Consider the following 19,352-nt stretch of genomic DNA (forward strand, 5'->3'; position numbering starts at 1 on the left):
GGCGCCGACAAAGGCAGCGCAGTCCCGGGCAGTCCTGCGGGGAAGGGCGGGCTGCGGGAGCGGCGGCCGCCAGGCCTTCCCCTCCCCTCGGGTGCGGGGCGCTCCTGCGGAGGGGCCGCCGCGGGGCGGGGAGGGCAGACGAGTCCCGGCGGGGAAAGGACGCGATCCCGGAGGCTCCCGGGGGGCGGGGAGCGGTGGCAGCAGGGGTCACCCGCCGGGGCGAGGCAGCGCCCGGCCCCCCCCCCCCCCCCCCGCCAGCAGCCGCCGCCGCCGCCCCAGGGACCGCCCCGCGGCCGGGCCGCGGCGGGCGGGCGGTGACGGTGACTGACAGGCGGCGGGGCCCACCCGGAGGGCGGAGGCGGCGGGGGCCGCCAATCAGGGGCGGCGGGCGGGCGCCGAGCGGCGGGAGGGCGGGGCGCGGGCTGGGCGTGTGCCGCGGCCGCCGGCGGGGCGCGCTCCCGCTCCGCTCCCGCTCTCCCCGCACGCACATTGTCCGGGCGCGGCGGCGGCACAGCGCCCCGGCGCCCCGTGCCAATGCGGGGCGGGCGCGGCACGCCGGGGGCGCCTCCACCACCGCGGTGGAAACTTCCCCTCGCCGCCGGGCCGACGCGCGGCTGAAGCCCCCGGCGGGGAGGAGCGGAGCGGGGTTTCGCCCGCCTGGGGGGCGCCTCGTCTAGTTTGGTTTTTCCTACATTGGAAGGGCAAAAGCGAATTCTATTACCCGGCTTTAAACTTCCGCGCTCCGCTCTCCAGGACGCGCATCCCGCCCGGCGGGGTGGGCGAGCCGGTGAGTGACCGCCGGGAGCGGGCTGGCGCTGGGTCGCGGTGGGTGGGACGCGCCGTCGCGCAGGGGCAGCGCCCACCGGCTCGGCGGGGACGGGTCGGCAGCGCCGCCGCCGCCACCTGTTAGCGGGGCTGTTCCCCCCCCGCCGCCAAGTTCGTACCCCCACCGTGCTCGGGCTGTCCCCGCCGTGCCCAGGGCGGCGGTGAAAAGGGCCGGACCCTCGGCCCGGTGGGCGGCGGCGGGGCCCGGGGTGCTGGGGGCGGTGGCGGCCACCCACCTGCTCGCCTGGCCGCGCCATGACTCTGCTGCCTGGGCGCTGCCTGCCGACCCGAGCCCCGGCAGGCCGCCGGGGTGGGAGGGTGGTGGGATAGCACCGAGCCGCAGCCTCTGTACCCCCTTTGCCCTCCCTGCTCTCTGCCCTCCAGCCCCTGCCCTCCTTCTGCACCCACTGTGCACTCCTCCTGTTCTCCTCCCAAGCTGCAGCCCTTTTTCCTTCCCTCCCTTGCCGTCCCGCTCCCTTCCGTGTCCCTTAGCTGCAGCCGTGTTCACCTCCTCTTCTTCGCGCCCCCAGTTTGCAGCCCACTGCACCCGTCTTCCCTCATCCCCTTGCGTCCCTCACACTGCTCCTGTGATGCTTCAAAGGGGGAACCCCGGACTCCCCACTCTTTGCCAAAGCGGGTGCCTGCTGGGCTGTGACACCCCCCGGGAGAGGCCAGCTCCATGGCCGTGCCAGGCCCGGAGCGAGGCGCGGAGGGGGCAGGCAGGTGGCGGAGGCGCAGGTATTTGTGTGCAGCTGCGAGCAAGTGAGCGAGGTCCCCCGTTTTGCGAGCATGCGGCTCTGCGGAGCTGGTGACACCTCCCTCCTCTCCCTCCCTCCCTCCGTCCTAGGGACGCTCCCCGCCGGGGCTCTGCGGCGTGCCGAGGCTTCCTGCGCCCTGCTGCCCTGCAAAGGGTGTTGCGGAGTCCGGGGCTGCAGCGTCTTCACCCCAAGTGAAGGTGCATCTGATGGCTCGCTTGGCCCATACAGGTCCTGAGTGGAAATGTGTTTTAAAATTACCTCAAGCAGTGGAGCGAGCCTGGAGACAAAAGAGATGATGAGAAGTCAAAGTGGACTGGCGAACTCTGGAGCTGCTGGAGAAATGCTTAGGACAGCTGGAAACAGGACTGTGCAGCAGGAATGGCTTGTTAAGCCATTGCATGGCAAGTCAAGCCATTGATATTTCAGTGTCCTAAGTTGGATGGTCATATCTCTTGTAGCCTGTGATATGCAAGTTGCTCCTGGGTAGGTCTTTGAAATGCAGAAGGGGTATGAACTCCTGGTGAGGCTGTGTCAAGATGTACTTCAGTCTGGTTGGCATGGGTAGCATGTGCAGCTTGGAGCAGGAACTGGTTTTCAATGGAGGAAAACACATGAGGTTTGGTGTGTGCTCAGCTGAAGAGTTGCTGTAGTCAGAATTGCTGATATGTTTATCCTTCACGGCTCTGAAGTATTTTAATTCTACAGCTGGTGATTTGTGTGATTTTCCCAAGTGTTTTTAAGACAGCCATGTCTGAATCCATGTGTATCACCCCTCTGTGTGTCTGGTCCTTTCCTTCTCCTCATAAAATGTCTTTCCTGTGTGATTAATAATGTGCCAACTGCTTCATTTTAGCACTGGGGAGGCTGATGCTGATTGATTTCCCTGTTCAGTCTTCTCGGTGGGTCTGGAAGCTGATGGGTGTTATCACTGCAGAAAAGTCTGCTTTTGGGTGGGAGCTGTCAGCATGTCTTTTTTTTTATCTCAGCGAACCTCTTACTTCTTTTAATTAAAAAGAGATGAAGTATGCGTGGTAATACCCTTCATGTTTACATAAAAATGATCTTGTAATTAGCAATAATTATCTCAGTTTGGGATATTGCTGAGATATTTAAACAGGACTTATGACCTGAGGGACACTTTTCCGGCCCCAGGGAGTTGCCCTTGTTGTGGTTCTCTCCTGTGGTGAGTTTGATTCTTGGCTGCTGCCAGTGGTGAAGGTAGAACAGCAGTGGGAGTAGCCTCGTGTTCCTCTGATGTCAGCCTAGAAAGCCATGGCCACAGTTTCCTCCTGAGCCTGGTTCTGCTCCCCAGGGCTCCCTGGCAGCCCGGCCACCACGTGTGTGGAGATGCCCTGCCTTTGATGGCTTTCACCCCATGGTCTGAGGATTCTCAAGGGGACCTTGCTATTGTCTTGGGGAAGGGGGATAAAAACAGGCTGAAAAATGGCCAAGTGACCTTTTTTTTTCCCCTGGTTCTCCCAGGGAGGTTTGGAAAAGGCTGCTGATAATGGGAGACTTTTCCCTGTGAGAGTACAGATCCTGAGGCATCCTTGTTCATCTTTCACCTGCCTTCCGTTTAAGAGGAGAAAAGCTCAGCTCAAACATAAGCATTTGCTTCCAGGCTGGATATGGCTCCCTCTGCCTTCCCTCCTGCTACCAGTGCACCCCAAATTTACCTTTCTATTAGGCTGCCCTTGATTTTCTTGAGGTGAAAAATCTTTACGGAGTAGAAAAGTTGGGGAAAACATTCAACAAAATAAAATCAAGACAAAAAGTACTGCCTATAGAGAGGGATTCCTTGTGGGAGGGTGGTGATTCTCTTCTGTCTCTCAAGATGAGATATACAGTATACTGTATTTTTGTCAGTCTAGGAAAAGCAAAATGGTTGTGCTTCAAGTAATCTTTATTTGTAATTTATCTCCAGCTTTCTATTTCAACGTTTTTGAACTGTAAACTTAGAACCAGAACTTAGTGAGCAGCAGATAAAAATGCTGAATGTATTTGACTTTTACTTGTATTAATCTAATAATATATTAATGACATGATATTTGATCAGCTCTATACCTGGCTGAAGACCACAAAATAGTCTTAATCAAACAAATTATTTGACAAATACGGATGAGATGAAATTAATGATCTATTTGCCAACTGCCATTCAGCTGATCTGTCATGGCATGTTCCTTGTTCACTTATCTTTCTCTTCCAGTTTTCATTCCATTTTTGCATGGTTGATCTTTTCCTGAACTGTCCCTGGTATCTGTTTCATTTATCTCTTTAGTGTCATGGTTTTCCTTCCATTCTTTCTTCTGTCTCTTTCTTGAAGCTCTCTTTCCATGGTTTTTTAGTCTAAATTAGCCTTTTTTCTTCTTTTTCTCTACCTTCCTGGTGGAGTTTTTTATTGAGCACTTCACAGTCAGCTCATGTAAATCTGGTATGTGTTTAAACCCATAAAAATGTAAAACTGAACCCAGACTGTGTCTGAGTATGAAGATGTTTGCTTGGTGGTAATGCTTCTCTGCCTCTCCCCATGTTTTCTGGCTGTTGCAGGAAGGGTGTTCCTGCAGTTCTGGAGGTTTTCCCCAGCTGTCATTTTTCCTTGTGTTCTCCTTATGCTTCTTTCAAAAGGGAATTTGACTTTGTATCTTAAGAAAGCAACCAGGATCAAATGGCAGCCCTTGTGTTGTTCCCTGGTTGTGTATCTGTATGCAACCTGCTTCCATCTGCTGTCTGACCAAACCCAGCCTTCCTGCCAGGCAGTTTTCCTTTCCTCCTGGCAACATCCTTCCACCCCACTAGGTTTACAGCCAGGAGTGGTCTTTCAGTAGAGCAAAAGGAACGAGTGCTTGGATGTTTTCTGGTTTTCCTATTACTTGCAGAGTCTGTATGAAATTCAGGTTGATGAGGGTAGGTGGCAAGAGGTGAACAGGTCATTGTGCAGGCTATAGTGCATGACTGAGCAGTCACAATATTCAACTTTGATCTAGTATACAAAAATGAAAGTCTCTTAAGAAATGACGTTTCTGTTATAAAGTAGACTTTGTTTGGTGGTTTGGGTTTTTTTTTTTACCCCTGGATGAGATCTAGGGCTGGGGAAGATAATTCAAAAACAATGAAAGGAATAGAAAACCTTGTCTTTCAGGGAAGGAAATTTGCTCTGCCTTGGCAATAAAGCTCAGGCAGTCCAGAGGGGTGTGATGGGAGCGCTCAGAGTGCGTGATTCGCCTCTGCTGATGGTTGCAGTGATGTTGCAGCAGTGCATGAGCTAAGCTGTGTATGTCATAGCTGACTGCTTGAAGTACTGGGAGTTATGCCACGATGCCCCCTTGTACCCTGAAGGAAAGGTCTGTGCTGTACCGAAGTGAACAGTTCCACCTCTCCTCTGTCTTCCGAGGGGGTCTGGGGAACACTCGGGTGCACTGATACAGAGAGCAATCCAGGCAGCACATTGTTGCAAAGCAGAATTGATTGGGGAGGATGGAGCCAAGAGGAATATTCTTTTGCAGTTAATTATTTACTGCAGGGAGAGACAGAAGCTGGTGATGTTTGGTTTATAATTCCAGCTATCCAGAGGTAAATACTTCAGGATGATCTGGTTTATTCTCTGTGTTTCTAGCTATTTCTCTGTAATGTGGGACCAGCACTGTTTAATGACCAGCTCAGTAAAACCAAAACCCTGTTATCAATTTCTCACCAGTGGGGTATGGTTTTATAGCTTCCTCTGTGTGGTGCTAACTGACCTGAATGCCTACAGAGAGAATAGTATTTTCATGCTTATTGTCTTAATGCATGACCTGCCTGTGGTGCCCATCTGACAGCAATGTGGGCTCTTGGAACAGCTAATCTCTGCTGAAAGATGACTTTGTGGTTAAAGCCAGAGGGTTGTGAACTGGGGAGTCGAGACTCCCCATCTGGCCTTGGCTAAGCTGGTTGCTTATTTCACTGGACTTTTCTTTAGGAGGGATACTGACCTAGCAGATAACCAGCAAATATCCAGCCTATCTGTTGAAGGGTAGGATGCCCTGGGTGAGGCACTCTGATAATGTAGAGCCAGTGGCAGCCCAAGTACTTGTATAGTGCTGTGCTGTGGGCCAAACTTGAAGAGGATTTTTCCTTTTGCTTAGCTAAATACATTATAGATCAGACTGCTCGTATGCAAGTTAAATTTGAGAGCTGGTGGAGCTGAGTTTAAATGTGTGTGTGTGTGTGGGAGCAATAACTTGACGAATACAAAAAAGAGACATTGCTGCAATGTCTCTGGGAAGATGCCTGTATGTCTTCTGCTTGTTTAGCATCCTTGAGAGAACAGCAGACGTGAAGGAGAAGCTGTGGCCTGTGAAATGAAGAAGATGTCGTGCTCTTATTGGGAGAAGAGGAGAAAGATCTAAAAAGCCAAGGAGTAGGAGTAAAATGAGGGATGCAGGTGTGCACAGCGGGGGCCGCTCCAGGCTGCCCTGTTCTCCCTGGGTGAGGCTCTGCAGAGAGAGAAGCAGGGAGATCAGTGGAGAAAGGCATTGTGGAGTCTGCTGCTTTGCAGAGTGTGCACTGGCTCTCCTGCTGGTCAGGGCTGAACCATGCCTGGCTGGAAGTGGAAGTGCATGGGGCCACATTCCCTGAGAAGGGCAAAGCAATGAAAAATCTCCAATGAGTCTGGCCAGCAAGTGCTTGTGCCTGAGGCAAGCTGGGATCTTGTTTAGAGGCTTGCTGAGAAAGAAGTGAGCTCTGTTCATCGGCAGATTTTTGGGGTAACAGGCAGCCACCATGTTGGCCTGCTCCAGGATCACATTGAGCGCTCTGACACTCTGTGCTATCTTCAGCAATTCTGTGGCTTACATCCAGCTCTATTCAGCCTGCTTCAAACCATGTGTATAGAATAAGCTTGAATGTATAAATTTGGAGCCTTCAAATGATGGATTCCATCCCACCCCAGATAGCCACTTCACGAGACAGAGCAGTATTCCTGGTGTGGCACGAGGTCCTCTGTTTCTGTAGCAATTGTAGCAGTTATGCTCCTTCCCTGCTAATGGCTTTGCATTGGATGTCAGGGGCTTAATGATATGTGAGGGACTGGAATTCCTTCTCCAGGAAAAGGCTGGGCCTGAGAAACCAGGCTTTAGTTGATATGATAAATAGATAAAACAGTAATTGATTATGTTAAGTAAATAAAACATCTCTGTTTCTTGTATGGGATTGATCCTGGCATGTGTGTATGCTAATTTTATTATTATTTTTTTTCATTGTCTCCCCTTGGATCTCTGTCTGTAGATGCAATGGCTCTTTTTTGGTCCCACTCTGCTAGACTCCTGCTGTGAACAGCACAACTCTGCTTCATAGAATGCAAACCTAGCAAATGCTGGTGAAAGCAGGAGGTACCTCCTGCCTGGTGTGTGCATGCACAGCCCTTGCTTTCCCCCCTTGTGTGCAGAGGATGAATACATAACCTTACAATATAACCTTGGTCATGCAAGGTTTCTCCCAGTCTTGTATCTCCCGGCCTTTTCCTGATTTGCATGATATTGTAAGAGGCCAGTCGGTTTTTTCTGGAGGGCTTGTCCCACTTTCCACACAGGCAGCCCTGGGCGAGTGGTCTGCTCCCTGACCTGCTTTGACAAGCATGTGCTGGCTTCTTGCTCCACTGATGTGGGAGGCAGGGTGAGGATAAGTGCTGGGGGCTAGGCAGGGGGAGGACATTGCTGTGCTGGTTGATGGTGTCACCTCCCATCTGGCAGTCAGTGTAGCTGCTGATGGATGTGGAGGTGCACACAAATCCCTGCCTCACTTTCTGCCTCATGGTTCTCCTGGGGTGTGTGGTGGCTGAACTGAAATTTAAGAGAGTCAGATCTGCTCTCTCTCCTCTTAAGAGTACAGCTGCATCTCCTCCATTCTGCACTACTCAGTTGCAGCTGATGGCTCTGCAGCTATTCTGGTGGTCCCTATAATTTCCAAATATCAAGGTACTGATTCTTAAAACATATCCACTGGAAAGAAATTACTACCATGACCATGGTGGAGGTAGAAAACAGAGATGTGAGAGAGTCAGATCTAGACCTGGAAAAGTGCTTCAGCCCCTGCTTTTCCACAGAAACGAGGCTGTGTACTGATGTGGCTCATAGGCACAGGGACATGTGCAGGGTCTCACCAGGTCTGTGGCAGAGCAGAGAGGTAGATGGATGAGGGTGGAAATCTCTGATTCATGAGCAAATTATAATCATCTGACCCCACAATTACTGCACCTGATTATCAGGGGCTGGACAAGATGTCCTCTGCTTCACATTCCTTCTAGGATGAATACATTAGTCTGTGTTCAGTAGACACCAGTTTATACCTCTGCTGTTCCTCTTCCTCTCTGGGGTACATCACAAGCAGCCACCCTTTTCCAATCTATGAAGTGCCCAGGCTTGGCCGCCCCTCATATCTGCTAGAAAATGAAAAATTGCCAAGCATCTACCAGTGCCTATAGCTGGGGCACCCACTGGGCAGGGAGAGGAGGCACATTATTACAACCCCTTGTTTTACAGCTGAGAACTGGGGAATGAAGACTCACATTAACAGGAGGAGCCTAGAGCAGAACTGAGAACAGAAATTGTTGTCCTAGTCTGGCACTTTGACTGCAAGGTCAGCTTCCCATTTCCTTTGGTAACTGAGGAGTGTCAAAAGATTCAGCACCCAGCTATTGACATGTTGCTAAGCTGATTTTCTGATGAGAGAAGTGTTTTCTTATCACAATGAACTCTGATAAGGTGGGGGTTTATTTCCTTTAACCAAGGCTGTCTTGACTGTTATTTTAATATTTTAGCTGTCTGGTCTTAGAAGTGATGTGAGTGGAGGGCTGGGATGGCAGTCCTTTGCATGTCAGTCTTCCAGGCTGAAAGTGGGGCTTGTGTCCGAAGAAATGGATAGATATCCCCTGGTAAAACAGTAAGAAGATTTGGTCAATTGAATAGAAATGCTGGAGGCTCCTGGATGGGGATTGTTTTAAAAACAGAGGACTTTAGGATCTTAATTTGTGTTGGTGGCAGATGATTGCAGAATGAGCAATCTCCCTATTGGTCATCTGCACCGAGGCACTTTTTGTGGAAAGATTTAAAAAACAAGGTATAGTTAATTGACCAAATTTTTGAGGTTAAAAAATAAAACAAACTTCCTAGGGGGTGAAAAAAAAGGTGTGTTTCTTCAAGAAGCAAAAACTCTTCACTTTTTGTTACGAAGCAGTTTCCGAGGCACTTAATCTAATCTTTCCAAAACAAATCTCTGGCAGCCAGGGCTCATGTGTTTTAAAAAACAGTGTGGAAAGGAATGTATCGTGACAGTTTAATTTGTTGCTGAAATATGCACACCTCTGGGGTAATTCAGAGCAGCCATGGAGTGGATGATAAACCTGTTCAGGATAGGAGGTGAGCAAAGGGAAGCTGCTGAGATGAAACCGCCCATGCAGAGGTGTAATTCCTGGAATTTAGGTTTGTCTTCTCCTTTGATCCTAATGGGGCTGTAGCCTGTTCAGATATTCTAAACAGGGCAGTTGTTTCTGAGTCCTTGCTGTGGCAACAAGGGAGGTTTTGGTGGTGATTCTCTGTGGAAGAGCCTCTGGTACTAGCCAGCTTTAGAGATGAAATGGGGGAGGATTACAGCCCATAAGGTACAGGTCCCTGGCTGGGGATTTGTACAGGCCCAGGGCAGCTAGTTGGATTTTGTAGTCACCAATCCCTGGATGCAAACTGAGCTGTGAAAGCTGGCTTGAAATTTCTACTGTTTTAAAGAAAAAACAAGGCAATTGCCTTGGAAAGGGAAAACAAGGGTGCTCTTGAGAAGGCGAAGGAAAGCCCTCCTGAGTTTTAGTGGAAGATGTGCAGTTTAAAATAAAAAAAGATGTATAGAGTTGCTTATCTGAAGTGTGCTCCTTGTGAAGAGGTGGGAAGCTGAGTGCCTAGGAGAGGGCTGGGCTTTCTCAGAGCATGCTACTAAGTACATGCTTTTTCTGGCAAGTCCTGCAATTGCATTGCAACAGGGTTGTGAGGTCTTGTTCAGGTTCAACTGAAGTTGGTTGAACCTTATTGACTGCAGTGGCTGGGCTGATGGGCAGTGCAGCATCTCTCAGGTCAGTTCAGGTTCATCTCCTTTGTTTCAAAGTCTCTGTGCCTGGAATTAGTTTATTCAATTTGCAGCTTAGAGCAATTACAGAAGAAATCCCGGAGGAGGAGAAAAAGAACACTACCACCTGAACAGATCAAAATAATCAAATGGGTTGTGTTGTGGAACTAGGATGTGACTGGCAGCTGCTGCAAAGAGGTGGACAATCAGCAGTCACACTTTCTCAGCATGGCTTGCTCTCGTGGGGCATTGGGAGCAAATACTGTTGGGATTAGAATGCAGAGAGATAATGTTTAAAATCTGAGGTAGGAGCCTGTGAGCTTGGTGACAACTGAATGCTGGGGTAAAAGAAAAAGCTTTGCCAACAGTAAGTCACACTTTCAGGGAGCTGAATTAAACTTCTCATTTTCTTCTGAACCCTTCAGTCCCACTGTGGGTGAATGTTGTGCAGTCTCTTCCATGCTTGCTTTTTCCCCCCATTTGATTTGAGGGCCCTTTGTAGCACTTATCCCCCATGCATCATATTATCAGGGAAGTTATTCTGCCTACAATCCCTGTCTGAGCTTCATTTTGTTGTTTTCTGTAGCATGAGGGCTGATGGCTTCACAGATCTCAGAATACCTCCTCCATCTCTCCCCTGGCCAGCCCAGCAGCATGACAGCTCCATTTAGTGTGCACCATCTGCTTTGACTTCCTTCCCCTGGACTCATTATTTTGCAGTTGTCTGCATCAAGCTCCTGTGTTGCCTGCCCCAAAGGATTGTATATCAAAAGTCATGAAAAGGAGAAGAGTCCTCAAGGCTGGCCTGTAAATCCCAAGTCTCTTTGCTAAAGAAATGGCAGTCCTCTCCCATGTCCTTGTCCTTGACCTAGCCCTGCTGCATGTGTTCATCCTTCCCTGCCTGTCATGCTGCATCTCTTGATGGGCACAAAGTGAGCCTTGCAGGCTCTCTGGGTTCTCACAGCACAAAGTGTTTGGTGCCCGGGATGTTCTCCTTTCTTCACCTGCTAACACTGAGGCAGGCTGAGACCTGCAGCTCTGCCTTCTCTTCAGCCATCCCCCAAAATTATTTGGATCCACTTGGAACATCATTACAGGGAAGGTGTTGTGAAGTTTTCTTGATGGTAAACACTTAAGGGCTTGGGCCTCTCATCTCCCACTTGAAGTGTAGTGTTACCCTCGGGCCTTAGGGGCTAAAGTGCTTTCGTGTTAGGTGCAGGGTGAGATACTCTCTCTCTGAAAAGCTTACCAGTCATGTGCAAGATGGGGAACATCAGGGTGCAATTCCCCTGTCCAGATGTTGGCATCTAACATCCCAGCCCCTCAGTCCCCTTATACAGGCAGCAGTGGAATTGAGCACTTCCACCTCATCATAATGCAGGTGGATACCAGATCAGACAGCCTGTGCCTGTCTCTGCTCATTGAGGATAGAGAGGCTCTGGGTGATGGGCTCCTGTGGACATATCTGTGCTGTAGGTGAGTTGAGCCCCTCCTTGTCTAGCTGCATGAGCATGCTGGGGTGGCACACAAAGGAGGCAAGACTGTTGAATGTGGTCTGTCTTTGGCTCCCTGATCTGGTAAGGATGTTCATCTTCCTTTGGTCAAGAAGCTACCCTTCGCTTTGATTCCTTGCTGGCCAAGAGTGGAGGAGAGGGATGCCATCCAGACAGCAACTGGAAGACTGAGTTAAACACCTCTCAGAAGTGCTCCTAGGACAGAGCTCTGGTCATGTCCCAGCTCTTGACCAAGGGATATTTTAATCAAGTGAAGGCAGAAAGTGTAGGTATGAATGGAACAGTTTTGTCCTTGTTCATCCTTTCATACTGCAGCCAAGTAGCTGCTGACATGTCAGGGATAACTCGGGTACTTCTCAGGGGCTCCTGACCTCCTGCATGTGCCCAAACAGGTATTGTGTTGGAGTGGGGGAAGACATGAGACCTCTGTATCTAGAGCTGAAACAATGGCATGGGGACTTCAGATTGCAAACCAGCAGGTGATAGCAGCAGGAGCCCTCCAGTGCCTCAAAACGGGTTGCACGTCTGGGTGTTCTAGGATTGCTGGGTAAAACTCTTTCTGTTAGGGGAAAAAGAGCCATTTTCCTAACACTGAAGCACTGCTACATGCCATATTGTGGCTTTGAGAATGATGGAGCAAGTTTCTGTAGATTGTATCCTGTTTGACCTGAACCTTTATGGTTTCTCTGAAGACCCCTGCATGGTCTGCAGAGAGCAGGTTGAAGGAGACCTGGAGCTGTTCTTGAAGGAATTAGAAAAATAAAGTTGAGCCAACTGAAAGGAATAAAGCTTCATAGCCTGGGGAGGATTTCTTGACTAGCTGAGTTTCCCCTTTGATTTGGAGCACTTGTTCCATCATGCCTTTTGCTGGGGAAGAATTAGCCCAGTGGCAGAAATGCAGTATACTGGATGTTTTGGGAGTGAGAAACCTGTCTGCAGCAGGAGCCCACAGAGCTTGAGCTCAGCCTCTGAGTCCCTGTGCCAACAGCTGGTTGCAAGCCTGCTCAGTAGGGGGTGGTGCCATGCCAGTCTTTACCCTCCATCTCATGCCTGTGTCGTCAGCATGATTCAGTGCTACAACCCTGAAGAGTCAGTTTTATACCCCAGTTTTGTTTGTTGTTGATACTCATGCTATAATTCCCATCACTTCAGACACCCATTAAATGGTGCTCTGGCGAGTCTGTCTGGTGTGTGCACTGCAGTCACTTCAAACTGTACAATAGCGGGAAGTCTGTTGGGGTGAAATTTGTGACTGGTCCTAGGTGGGAAACGCACATACTGTGCTGCAGAAAAAGGCAAAAAAATACCTAATTTTCCATTTTATGGTGTGTTTTCCTCACTTCACAATGCATTTGATCTCTCCCTGCTGTCTTTCCTGGCTACATGTGTCCACCACAAACTTTTGTACTTTTCATCTCATGCTTCTAGGAAACGGAGGGTGCAAGTATGAAAACTCACAGGAGATTTTTAATTCAGTAAGGAAGGCATATCAGGGCTTGCAGTTACCATATGTTTTTTCTCTGATACTTTCCTTGCTATCCTTTCCCTCTGACCTTTGGTACAGTAAACAGCCAGCAGTGTTTGAAGAGTGTCCCAACAGGGAGGCACCTGGCACAGCATCGGGTCCTGCATCTCCTGCGCATTCCTAGGTACGTGCTTAGGGCCAGCCTTCTGCTGGCAGCATCCTGCTGCTGGCTGGATGCACCGTGACAAAACAGAACTTTTTACTTGTAATTTTTGCCACTGACAGCATGCTGGTTGCCTTGTCAACAGGAGATGTTTTATAGGTCTCTCGAAGGTTTGCAGCAGTGTCACTCAGCTGTTTGCTCTCCTGGTTGAACAGGTGCACATACAAGTCTTTGAAAGTGGTGGGAGAAACCAGGATTCGTCCATCCCTTTCACAAAGGTTTTGTAACTATATGACCTTTTAACTATTTTCCTGACTCCCTAATAACATATATATGTAATTAAATCTAGGTAGACAAGGCCATATCAAGCCTTGGGCATGGGAAATTGTGTAATACCATCAAATTGCGTTTTGTGTCCATTGCACCACGAACTTCCTTAAGATTTTACTTTTAGGGTGGGAAGAGAACTCCCATCTCAGGAAACCCATTTCCCTCTGGTAGTCCACCAAAGGCTGCTTTGGTTTCTGATTCAGCTCTGCAAATACTGTCTAGTGGCTTCAGACTGGATGTGAATTTGGCTGGTATTTCCCCTGTGAAGGCTAGAGCAAGGGAGAGAAAACTAAGTAGCTTGTCTTAGCCCAAGTCAGAAATACAGAGTTGGAAGTTTCTGTAGATCCTAACAAAAGGTCCCTGCCTTATCTGTCTTGATATTTTGCTGGTTACACAACTTGCACATCCCATAGATGCAAATATTTTGCTGGCGTTGGCCCTGGTTGCCCAAGGAGGGTGTTTGTTCAGATTCTCATCCTTTGCAATTAATATAAGCTTCTCAACTCTGTGTGAGAGAAAGAAAGGGAAGTGGTGCTAAGCGGTTTGTGTTTTTTTTTTTTTCCTCTCTCCATGTTGTTGTTCTTCACCAGCTGGCTACTTTGAAAAGAGCATGTTGTGGTTTTTTCCTTAAGGAGCGACGTGTTGCTGCAAATTCAGCTTTGGAGAGGTTGTGGGAGCTTTTGTCCGCTGGTGCTGCAGCTGCTGCAAGCTGGGCACAGACAACACGTGGTGCTGTGGGTGCCCAGCCTGCCAGCCTGGTCTGCCTGCAGGGGATGCCAGCCCAGCCCAATGGCAGGATCCTTCTTTCCCACTGCATTCCCACACTCACTTGGTGGTGGCGGCTGGGAGAGGCGAGTCCTTGCCTTGCTGCAGACCACGCAAGAGCAGCAAAGTTCACACCATGGGATTTTGTCAAAGGAATAAGAACCTGCTTCAAGTACATACCTTTTCTCTGCCTCGTTTAGCTATGGCAGCCTTATCTTAAGAGGGCTGTGTGAAGTGTGCTTGTCATGGCTGTGTGAGGCACCCACACAGCTCACGGAGATATCTTGTGTGTTCTCTTCTGAGCTACTGGATGAAAAGTGGCTACTTTAGAGGGCAAATTGCCTCCATGGGTTTAAAAGAAGATATCTAGTTTGGACCTAGAGAGCACGCTTCATGTTTAGGTACAGTGGAAAACCTTTGAATGAACTTCATGAAATCCATGTTCATTGTGTTTTTCAGAATACTGTCTGAACTTGCATTTGTTTTGTGCTCTGCAAAAGTAACAATTCCCTTTGAGGCTGTAGAATAAAGAATAAAACACTAGCTTAAAGTGTAGATTTGTAGAATATAGAATAAAACACTTGCCTAAAGTGGTGTGGAGGAGTGGTCACCCTATAAAACTCAGCCTGGGCCATTGGCTGTGTGTTTCACAATGACTTTGGCCAGTCACACTGGTGTTGTCTTGTGACCATGCGGCCACTTAAAAGGAGGAAAAAAAGGCCAACTACACAAACTTTTATATCTGATCGGGGTTTTGACTGTTAGCTTAATTCAGATTTCCTGTTGGAGTTGACATAGTATGTCCTGAGTTTGAGGAAAACTGAGGAAGTGAGGGAAAATGAAGCCTGTGGAATGGCAACCACCACTTGGAACAGTTTCATTATGGAAGCTGTCCATTTGGGCAAGAAATATTAACCTACAATATATTTTCCTTCAATGCAGGTCTTCAACCTCTCTGTCCTAATCTTAAGTCTACAGATGAAAGGCAATAATGGTAAATCCTAGAGCCTAATCAGCCTTTGATGGAGGGAATTGATTAAGAGCAAGACAAGCTCTACTGTTTTTAAGGATGGATTGTGAGGCTAAGTTGACAAACTTTCAGTCTTCTGAGATCTATTTTTTCTTTGCAGTTGGAATAGGAATTTTTATCTTGTGTTAATATGCTCACATTACAAAACACTGCAGCTTGTCTTTTTGCTTGAGTGGTGCTTCAGGTTGGCTGGTTTGGCCTCTGAGATGGTGGTTTTCTGTGGGATTTTTCCATTTTTAGAAAAAGCTTTTTGCAAACGCTTGATGAATTAATTTAATTTTATTTTTTCAGTTGAAGTTCCTGTGTGGGAACAATGAAAGCTTTGTAGGAACTGCATCCACTACACCATGCTGTGGCCTTGAAGGTTCATTGCAGGGACACACATGGTCCTCAGGGTGTTGCTTTGTGAAAATAAGAGGATTTTAAGGGAGAAACCAAGCAGCAATTTATTTCTAGCTAGGTGTGAATGATGTACAGGAGTGAGAGACTGCTGTGTGTTACTTAGGAGCCCTGAAAAACAACACATGGCGAGCTCCACTACCCTTAAGTGAAGAGGGAGCTTTATAAGCACATCACCCCTGTTCAAAATCTAACTGGTGGCTTGTCTCTGCCAGGCTCCTTTGAAGGTACATGATCATGTTTGAGATCTCACAATATTGGCAAGAGTGTAAAATTCAGAGTTCAAATTTAAGCTCTGAAGTTATTCTTCTAAAGAAAGAGAATTTTGTCATACCAAGGATCTGAGGAGATATGGATCCACTGCCTCTTACTGCAGATACTGTTGTGGTTCTCTCCTCCCTTAAGGGAAAAAAGCCAAAGCCCAAACCACCAGAACTCTGAAAGTGGTTCTTGTCCAAAAGTGAAAATTTTCTGTAGTTGTTCCAAATGACTGTTTCCTCAGGGGGATCATTTTCATAGCTTGTGCACAATTCTTTAATCCAGCTCAAAGCCCACAAGACAGATGGGGTCATGACAAGAGCCAGGAAGTTCACATGATCTTATTGGACTGGATCGTCTTTAACAGTGCCAGTTCACATTACCTGTCCATTTCTTGCTTTTTCCAAACCACTGGGGAAAGAAATAAAACCCTAGCAGCCTTGTGACATTTAGCATTACTCAAACACTCTTGCAATCTTGAATGGTCAGCAAAGGGCAAATTTTGTGGGTGTGGGCAAGCAGAATTGGAGAGGAACCTCAGATCACGCAGAGGACCAGGCTCCCACTACTTGAACAGTGCCTTCTTAGCTCTTACAGTCTGTGTTTATAGTAGCAGACCAAAAAAAGCCTGAGGGTGTGAAAAGGGATGGTGCAGCCACCAGTATGAGCAAACTTAGGTCTCTTGGTGCACATCCCATCTCTATGTCCTCCCAGCCCGGACTGGAGCTGCTTTCAGTGGTATTTGCTGTAGCCCAGGAGGTAGTTGCATCAGCTTTTCAGTCCAGTTTTCAACCCTCTTTCCAGAGATCATGGCTTAAGTATCAGAGCTTCAGTTCTTGTGTCCTTGCTGGTGCTTGTGAGGGCACGGATGACCAGCTGAATAAAAGGTCAGGACTCATATGCTGGGGGCTGATGGCAAAGGGTCATAGCATGAAATACTCCAGTAGTCAGGGATTTGCAGAGTGATGTAGGCCATGTAACAGATCTTCACACACACAGCATATAGAAAATATAATAATTTTACTTGTAATAATAAAGTCATATTGTTATGCACTGGGGAATTGAAGGCAGATGCTTGGATTTTTCCCAGTGGGCTGAAGGGAGGTTCCGATTTTGGTTTATTTATTTATTATATGTTCAACCAAAGCCAAAGAACTGTGAGTCAGTGTGATTTTCACTGCTGGAGTTCCTGTGCCATGGTCCCCAGGCATTGTCTAACAGATGCCTGTACCCACACAAGGCTGGATGAACCCAGACACTGCAGACTTATTTTGTCACCCTGTTGCAGAAACTCTTTAGGGAGCCTCTGTGTATGCTTAGGAGCCAGTGGTATGGGAAAGCCTCTTAGCAGAGGGTCCTGGGAAAACACTCAGCTGCTGATCCCAGGAGCAAGTTCTCTGTGCCAGCACCATATGCAATTCCTCATGGCAGCCAGGAAGGAGGAACAACTCTGCCACCTCCTTTCTTCTTCTGCTTTATGATGACTGAGTTTTATAGTTGCTCTGTAGGCGCTCTGTGTGCCTCCCTGGCTGAACAAGGCGTATTTGTGCTTTCAAAGGTAATGTCAGTCTGCCTTGCTGCTGTCTCAAGATGCAGAGAGGGATTAGTGCTCCAAATGGGCTAAGGTTGAAAATTAAAATAGACCAAGTGAGATCCTCAACCAGTGTCGATTGTCTTGGCTTTAGTGGCATCAGTGCAAGGACTTAACTTTTTGCCCTTTCCTTAGGGTGAACCTTCAAGGTGAGATCTCAGTTGTGGGACTCACTTGTCTGGTTCTTTCTCCTTGGCTTGGGCTGTCCTCTCCCTTTGAGAAGCTATAAACACTTGCATTGTGTCCATATTACATGCAGATAATGGCTTAGGGCTGTCAAGAGAAGTTGTCTTTGAAGTTCTGAGTTTGCCTTCTGTGGTTTTTTTTTTTTTTCAGGTCAAATACAGAACTGTTTGTATGAGCCTCATAAACTTCCAAGAATTAATCCGGTGAATGCTGCTGTGTTTCTGAATGTCTTTGCAATGTGTGCTTCCCTGGTGTTGCAGAGCTGTGCTTGAGCAGCAGCACCAGAAAATCTTGAGGGGCTGGGGGGAGATGGCTGGACACCAGGAAAGAAGATGGGAAGCCATATACATGTGTGTAAAAACAAGCGATGTTTATAGTTTTGGCATCTAATTTCTGCAAGGTGTTAGGGAAGTCATTGGCTTAAGGAGTGGACAGCAGGGATAACCTGAGCTAGACATTTTCCAAAGAGAAAATTGGTGTAGGGGCCTCCTTTTTTTGCTTTTCAGATAATCTGGCAGGATGAGACCCTGCTCTGGGACCAGAGATGGTTTCCACTGAAAAGAGTAGAAGAAAGTTTTGGGCAGTGGAGAATTCCCAGTGATGTAATTGATGCCCAACCATTGCTTACACTTCCCTAATGAAGTTATATCATAGGAATTACAGTGCAATACAGTTCAAAATACAGTTCAAAGTCCACAAGTCCCTTTTTTCTTTGTGTGTTTGTTTGTTTTTGTTTTGGGGTTTGTTTGTTTTCTTTTTGTTTTGGTTTTTTCTTTGGTTTTTTGGGGGATTTTTCTGGGTTTTTTTTGTTTGGTTTGCTTTTGTTCAAATGTCCAGGAGCTTTTCCTGCTGCTGCATGGGATTTGCCTGAGGACTTTACCATGCAGAGGTTGATCTGTGATGGAGACTGCATTGTCATGCCTGACAAAAGGATGCTTCAGCTTAGAAGGGCACCTGCAGGATCACATTGCCCTGTTTTACTTTTCCCAAGCTGTGACTCCTACAGCTCATGTTGCAGATGTTTTGGGTTGTGCTTTGCATGGTCTCTTTCTGTGCTCTCAGGATAAATCTGGTGATAAGGACAGGATGTTACAAGTGTCAGCTGTGTCTGGTCACCAGGTGCTTGCCAGGGTAGTACCAATTGCATGCAGGTGTTGGTCTCTGGCCAACATCTCCTACTGAAGACATTCTTGGTCTAAAGACTTAGTTTTGTTCTTTCTGTTTGCAGTTAGGGGATTGTGTCCAGGCTCCCTTGCATCTCTTTTTCTATTCACTTCATGGACTTTCTGACACTCTTTTCCACAGCAAGATATCATCCCTGAAGCTCAGGGCATGGTTTGCTTCCTATCTGTACCTCTTTCAATCAAGCCAATCTGGTTTGTGTGACTGGAGTGTTTGCCTGCTCTGCTGTGCCCTTGCAAGTGAGGACCTGAGGCCAGTGTTGCTCTTTGCTCCATCAGTTATTGATCTGTGTAGAGGAACACCTAAGTTGGGCAGGGTTTTTGGAGTTTTATGGCCATGTCAAATGCAGTACCAAAGCCAGATCTGGATCTACTCATTGCCTGTACCAGGGTTGTCCAAGGGACTGGAGTTAAGTTGAGGGTTTCTACAAAGATGTAGGTACATCTAACCTTTAGGCATGATCAGAGGGACTTCAAGCACTCTTCTGCTCTCAGGGGCTTTCTTATTTGTGAATCAGCTTGTTGAACTCCAGTTTTGAGGAACCACATCTGACACAGGCTTGGTGTCTTGCATTTCTGTGGTTTCTTTTCAGCTTTACTTGGCCTGCAGATGCTGGCTGTGAGCCCACCCAAATCCTGCTTGTCATCATTGCTGTGGACTCCCAAGGAAGCTCTGGAAGGAAACCCCCCCCTGGCTTTTGCTGATTGTGCAGGTCTGCCAGCAGATGCTGGAGGCTGCGACGGAGGTGGTGGAGAAGGCTTTGTGCTCCTGTGCCCTGCACACTCAACCACAGCCACTGAT

General features: G+C 48.1%; 1 protein-coding gene across 2 annotated transcripts in view; it reads left to right on the top strand.

The window, feature by feature from the left end:
- The first annotated feature begins 417 nt into the window (after positions 1–417).
- The window catches only part of HRAS (HRas proto-oncogene, GTPase), a 39,975-nt gene continuing 21,040 nt past the window's right edge, over positions 418–19,352 (top strand). The window contains exon 1 of one of the 2 annotated variants that reach the window (XM_054634486.2): positions 418–787. The gene's annotated coding sequence lies outside the window, so the exon portion shown is untranslated. The remainder of the gene's footprint in view (positions 788–19,352) is intronic. The other variant, XM_054634485.2, reaches the window with a different exon arrangement.

This window comes from Agelaius phoeniceus, chromosome 6 (genome assembly GCF_051311805.1).
Source record: "Agelaius phoeniceus isolate bAgePho1 chromosome 6, bAgePho1.hap1, whole genome shotgun sequence".
Classification (NCBI taxonomy): domain Eukaryota; kingdom Metazoa; phylum Chordata; class Aves; order Passeriformes; family Icteridae; genus Agelaius; species Agelaius phoeniceus.